This window comes from Abramis brama (genome assembly GCF_963993115.1).
Source record: "Abramis brama genome assembly, chromosome: 3".
Lineage (NCBI taxonomy): Eukaryota > Metazoa > Chordata > Actinopteri > Cypriniformes > Leuciscidae > Abramis > Abramis brama.
Window position 1 is genome coordinate 15,326,250 of NC_139965.1, and position 7,339 is coordinate 15,333,588.

The window sequence follows — 7,339 nt, forward strand, 5'->3', positions numbered from 1 at the left end:
AAAAAAAAAAAGATTCTTTAAGTCATAATAATGAGAAACTTTCTCATAATTATGACTTAACATCTCGTATAATGAGAAACTTTCTCATAATAATGAGAAACTTTCTCGTAATAATGACTTAACATCTCGTAGCCTAATAATGAGAAACGTTCTCGTAATAATGAGAAACTTTCTTGTAGTAATGACTTACTAACATCTCGTAATAATGAGAAACTTTCTCGTAATAATGAGAAACGTTCTCATAATTATGACTTAACATCTCGTAATAATGAGAAACTTTCTCATAATTATGACTTAACATCTCGTAATAATGAGAAACTTTCTCATAATTATGACTTAACATCTCGAAATAATGAGAAACTTTCTCATAATAATGACTTAACATCTCGTAATAATGAGAAACTTTCTCATAATAATGACCTAACATCTCGTAATAATGAGAAACTTTCTCGTAATAATGAGAAACGTTCTCATAATAATGACTTATTTTCTCGCACTTCTACGCATGCGCAAAGCACCGGAGCAAGGGCGTGCTATAGCGACATTCCCTGGTTAAAGCCATGTAAATGCATCACAGCAAACATGGCACGCTCTGCAGTGAATAACATTAATGATAAATGATCAGTATATGAGACGGGCTTCCATACTAGGTAGTCTTTTATTCATTTGTAATATTCATTTGTATTTTTGTGTATGAACAAGTAGCAACACAGAAGGGTGATCCATGGATTTCAAATAGATGGAGGAATGATAAGACAGCACACCTTTCCAAATCTGTTTAAGAACACTTCATCTGGAAATCTGTGTAAGGGTCCATTCATACAGAACGCGCTTTTTCATTGCTTTTCTAGGCATATGCGCACTAGACGGACGTTGCGCTCGCTCTTTTGCAGCGTCTCGCGCATGACACGGCGTTCTAAAAACGCGGCGCTCAATTGAAAAGAAGTTCAGCTTTTAAAAACACGTCTCGACCTTGCGTTTTTCCCCATTCCACTGCCTACTTATGTAAATGTCCCCAAAGTCATAACATCTTAAAGGTGATTTCTGTATTGATATCTTCCAGATGAACCTGCACATCAAATATCTTAGAAGCATCTGCAAAATGCGTGTTATATTAACACTACCCATATATTTTATGAAGATGTTACACTTAAACTTGACGAATAAATGTAATATTCCAACTTTAATCTGATAGTTTTGTAAATTCATGTAACAATTTCCATCGGTGTGCATAAGCAGGCGTCCTTCGTTACCATGGTAACCGTCCTGCTTCTGCATTCCACTTTCACACCTTATCGTGCGCATGGAAAAGTATGGAAGATATAGGCCTACTGATGATGTTATTTAATGATACTACAGATTGCACTTAGTAGATCACACTGACTTTAATGAAAACAACTGTTTTGCAGAGCGTGCCATGTTTGCTGTGATGCATTTACACGGCTTTGACCAGCGGATGTCGCTAGTGGGGCACGCCCTTCTGCTCCGCTGCTTTGCGCATGCGTAGAAGTGCGAGAAAAAAAGTCATTATTACGAGAAAGTTTCTCATTATTATGAGATGTTAAGTCATTATTTCGAGAAAGTTTCTCATTATTACGAGATGTTAAGTCATTATTACGAGAAAGTTTCTCATTATTATGAGATGTCATTATTTCGAGAAAGTTTCTCATTATTACGAGATGTTAAGTCATTATTATGAGAAAGTTTCTCATTATTACGAGATGTTAAGTCATTATTACGAGAAAGTTTCTCATTACGAGATGTTAAGTCATTATTACGAGAAAGTTTCTCATTATTACGAGATGTTAAGTCATTATTTCGAGAAAGTTTCTCATTATTACGAGATGTTAAGTCATTATTACGAGATGTTAAGTCATTATTTCGAGAAAGTTTCTCATTATTTTGAGATGTTAAGTCATTATTACGAGAAAGTTTCTCATTATTATGAGATGTTAAGTCATTATTATGAGAAAGTTTCTCATTATTATGAGATGTTAAGTCATTATTATGAGAAAGTTTCTCATTATTATGACTTAAATAATCTTTTTTTTTTTTTACTCAACGTGGCGGAAACGGGCTTCCATATTAATAGCCTATACGTTTATACGTAAACAGAATCTTTAGAACGCGTCCCGTGCGTTGAGTTCCATTCAGCTCCGTTTCGGCTCAACGCCCCCAAGAAGCTTTCAGAATCTGACATTTCGTTTTATTTCTTTATTATTATTATTTTAGTGGTTAAATACAAAGCTACCATTTTATTTTTGCTATGCTGCATCCTTGCAACAACAAAGTCCGGTCTGATATTTTATGTAGACTGACTAGGCTGCCGCTATATGCAGATTGGACATATGTTTTGGGTGAGGCTGCGCGCTGATGGCCGACATTAACAACTGAATGATGTCAACAATACAAGTCGATATAACGATGCTGATATTTACCTCATTCCTCCCAAGCTTCCGTAGTGAAGAGACAAAATAAGGCAAATTTAGGGCGAAATCAAAAGTGTGAGGAAGTTCTGATCGCAGAACTCCCCCTCTGACGTCAAGAGGGCAGATCTACTGTTGGTTTTCCCAACACACACACTACAGTGTGCTTGCCTTGATGTTTGTCTCATACAAGCCATAATCAATCAATAGCCAAGGTTTTTTTCTTTTTTCTTGCAATATATCGACGCTTCTCATGATATTTTTAATTTCAGTATTTATGTGATTTTTTGTTCAAATAGATTTTTAAAGTTCTATAGTGTTATCATTTACAAATTGTAATAATTTACATTGCAATTAATAATGAAGAAAGCAGATGATGTATTCAGTATGCGTCATGAATTTGTATCTCAGGTGCAACCTTCAGTCCAATCTGAATGTCTGATTTGCCTGTTAAATCGTTTTTTAGATTTTACTATCATCTATTTAAATGTGGAGAATCTTAAGGGCTCACACAGTTGGGTAAATAAGGCAAATCTACAAAAAGATTATATCAACATGCTTGGTAAGAGACATTAATGTTGAGAAAAAGACAACGATCCAAACACATCTGACTTTCTTTCTTCTGTTAAACAGAAAAGGAGACATTTAGAAGAATGCTTACACTGAGCTGTTAAGCTCCAAAATGTACTTTTTTTTTTTTTTTTGCATAAAAGCATCATAACTTTCTTCAATAAAACACATGCACTATATTCCAAGTCTTCAAGCTGTTTTTATTGGTCTGTTTTTATAAATCTGAGAGGTTTGGTGAAAAGTCAACATTCTCCTCAAATAAATGTGGAGCAACACCATCCACATCTTCATTTGGGGGATTTCTGCATTCCCAATTGAAATAAACCCATATTCGCATATTCCTCATTTTGAGTCTTCTTGAGCACTTTACAGCTGGATATAAGGTCTGGTCTGATGAAGGAGAGCTCCTGTGCCCTGCCATGAATCAACATTGTGGAGTTTTGGATAAAGCAAGAGAAGGTTTGGAACTGAATAAATGAATAAAAATGGTAATTACAGTTAACCTTCTTCTTTGTTTTAAGGTGTCTTTGTTACACTGCAATTATACATTTAAGTGAGTAATATTAAGTAATTACTATTTTTACATGTAGGGTTAGGATTAGGGTTAGTTGCATAATTTACTGTTATTACTATAGTAACTAAATGTAACGTGCAACAATGACATGGTAAGATAAAGTGTTAACAAAAACTTTCATAAATACACATAAATCACATTAATAGCAGAGCACTGTCATTGTGAATATGATCTCTACTATTTTGAAATAAACTAATATTTAAACAGACTGAACAGCTGGAGACTCATTTATATAATGGTGTGGATGAATGCTAAGCAAAGAAAGCTGAAGAAAGACCCATGAATTCATTTTTTCCTCAGCTGTTTTTTTTATTTATTTTTTTACAGTATATTTGCACATCTGATTTGCCTCTGAAATGGAAATTTCTTCCACTATTTCAATTTGGACAACCTTAAAGGGATAGTTCACCAAAAAAAGAATTTGTTTACTCACCCACAAATCTCTGACTAGATTAGACTCTGTGTAACATAAGAAGATAATCAAATCAAATCAAATCAAGTATATTTGTATAGCGCTTTTCACAATACAGATTGTATCAAAGCAGCTTCACAGTATTAAAATAAAATAATACAACAAAGTTTGTTTCTAGTGGAATTTATTGATTGATAGAATAAAATTAAATATCCCCAAAATATCCCCAACTGAGCAAGCCAAAGGCAACAGTGGCAAGGAACCGAAAAAACTCCATCAAGCGGCCTAATGGTGTCCTAAAACTCCATCAGGTGAGAAAAAAAAAACCTTGGGAGAACCCAGGCTCAGTCGGGGGCCAGTTCTCCTCTGGCATTTATGAACTAGAGGCCGGATTGTAGTTTGAAACTGTGAGATTAACAATATTATATGAATGCCTGGCTGAAAAGATGCGTCTTTAATCTAGTTTTAAACTGGGAGAGCGAGTCCGAGCAACGAACAGTATCAGGAAGGCTATTCCAGAGTTTTGGAGCTAAATGTGAAAATGCTCTCCCTCCTTTGGTGGATCTGGATATCCTAGGTATGACCAAAAGCCTTGAATTTATTGATCTTAAAGAGCGCGATGGATTATAGGGCGATAGAAGATCCGTTAAATAGACTGGAGCTAAGCCGTTTAGGGCTTTATAAGTCAGTAGCAATACCTTGTAATTAATACGGAACTTTATAGGTAACCAATGTAGTGATGATAAAATCGGTGTTATATGATCATATTTTCTTGATCTAGTAAGAACTCTAGCGGCTGCATTTTGGACTAACTGTAGCTTGTTTATTGAGGATGCAGGACAACCGGCTAATCTGAAATATGTCTGTTTTAAACAATGACCATACAATATCATACAGTTTTCCAAACATATCTTCTTTTATGTTAGTAATACAGTTTTGAATGAAGGTAAGTCGACCCATCCTTAGGAATAAAAAAAAAAAAAAAAAAAAAATTGGGGCACTTTTCTGGACTGTTCAACCAAATCTCATGACAGAACTATGGATTTAAAAAAAAGTAATCAAGTAATGTATTTCACTTTATGACCTATATGTTATTAGTTTCTCTCACATTTATCTCCTATTGGTTTTTAAATAATCTGTTTTGTGTTTACTGCTGTAATGCTTCAATTTCCCATTTCTGTTCTGCCTTGTCTTATAACATGTAAAAGTAGTTTGCAACAGTACTTTTGGTCTATAATGTTTTTGAGGAATCTTTACATTAAGTTTGCATATATTTCTTTCTAAATTTGCTTGGGGGTACAGCCTTTTTCCTTTGTTGGTATAAACAAATTTTAGACAAAACTTTCATTGCTCTGCGCTGTTAAGGTGAAGTACCATTCCTATCATCTGTTAGGACATTACTGCTGAGGCTGCAGTGGGAGATCAGCTATGGATATGGAGACTTTTGTTACGGTGCTCCTCTTTTGAGTCTCTTTGGACTGAACTCCAGTTATAGAAAACACCGTTATGTGAAAGATAAAATGAATTGGAAAGAAAACGTCTCGGTTTTGGGGATCTTGCCTGAGAGCCCAATCTCCTTCGAGTGTAAACTAAATGAGCCAATGCCGTGCGAAATTTGCATCACGTGCTCAGCCCTGCAGTGCCGGTATATATACCAAAGCAGATGCAACTCACATTCAGCTTTCCGCTGAGGAGCCGAGCCGGTGACCCGGACGCTCAGCGGTGGTACAGCAATTGTGGCGACGGGATGTAACGTTACATACGTAACGAGACGTTCCCTATCAGTCAGTCACGTTTGACGTTACGTCAGACATGATCTGACGAATTGGGATCATACAATTTGTTTTGTTCCCTTAGACGCAAGTACATATATATTGTGTCATTGTTGACGGTTAGGAGGTTAGGAGGCTAACAGACTGTTAGGAGGTTAACTGCATGACTACACAATTGTGTAAAGGCATTTTCTTTTTTAAAATGAGCATATAGCATAAGTATTGAGAGGGAAATGAAAATCCAAAATAATTATATAATATAATATAATGAACTTTGCTACAGCATAAAATAATTTCCCCCAAAGTAGTAAAGATAATGCTAACTATGAAAAAATGTATGTATTCATTTTACTTTGAATAAAAATAATAATATTGACTTTGATGATGATAAATGCTACAAGAAAGAAGTTTTTTTAATAGAGTAGCTATAAATATATTACAGCTGTTGATTTTACACGTTCATTTAATTAATTAAATTAACGAGTTCAAATTATTTAAAGAGTTAGTTCAACCAAAAATGCTCAGATTTTATTGAAAATATCTTCATTTGTGTTCCGAAGATGAACAAAAGTCTTACGGGTTTGAAACATGAGGGTGAGTAAATAATGACAAGAATGTTCATTTTGTGGGTGAACTATCCCTTTAATCCCTGAATGATTCAGCCGTTTGAATGAACTGAATATTTTGGGGATGGTTTGCCCAAAAATAAAAATTCTATTTATTTACATTTACTCACCTCAAGTCGTTTCAAACCTGTTTGGCTTTCTTTCTTTTTTTTAGAACATATAAGAAGGTATTTTGAATTTTTTTTTTATCTAAATACCAATTCAGATGCCGTTGTAGCCTAAAAGTTTGTTTAATAAATTCTATGTTCAATCAAATAAAACATTTCACTCTAAAGCTACTTTTGTAATGTCTATTAGATGATTTTCTAATTTAACATAATAATGACTTTAAATTATCTGTTGGGGGTAATTTCTCAGCAAAATGTATGTCAATAATTGGATTAATTTTAATCGTTAATATATATATATATATATATATATATATACACAGCCCAGCCCCCCCAAAAAAGTCGCTGTTTGAATTTGAATAGGCAAATGCTTAAGAGTCTATGATTGGATCATTATTGCAATGATTATTATGTTTCTAGCATGTTATATATTTGGCAACAGTTCTCCGGTGTGTAGCTTTTCATTTCTTAAACAACCATGTTGGAAGACACATCATGGCCATATTCCAGGATGCCAATTTTAAAAAACAGGCTCAAATTGGGAGAGAGCATGAAGAATAATTTTTATACATGAATTAAAGTCTAGAATTCATTGAAAGTTTTTGGAATGTCAAATATCACAACATTTATTTCCATCAAAAGGCGCATACATTTTTTGCCAAGATCTTGTATTGACAATGCAAGAGTCCAGCACTCTGTAAAGTCTCCTCCAGCACATCCCAAAGACTTTCAATGAGTTTAAGGTCTGGACTCAGAGGTGCCGATTCACATGATGTGTGAATTTGAGCCCAATTTTTTCAGTTTTCATCCAGGAATACGGCCATGATGAGTCTTCCTACATGGTTGTTTAAG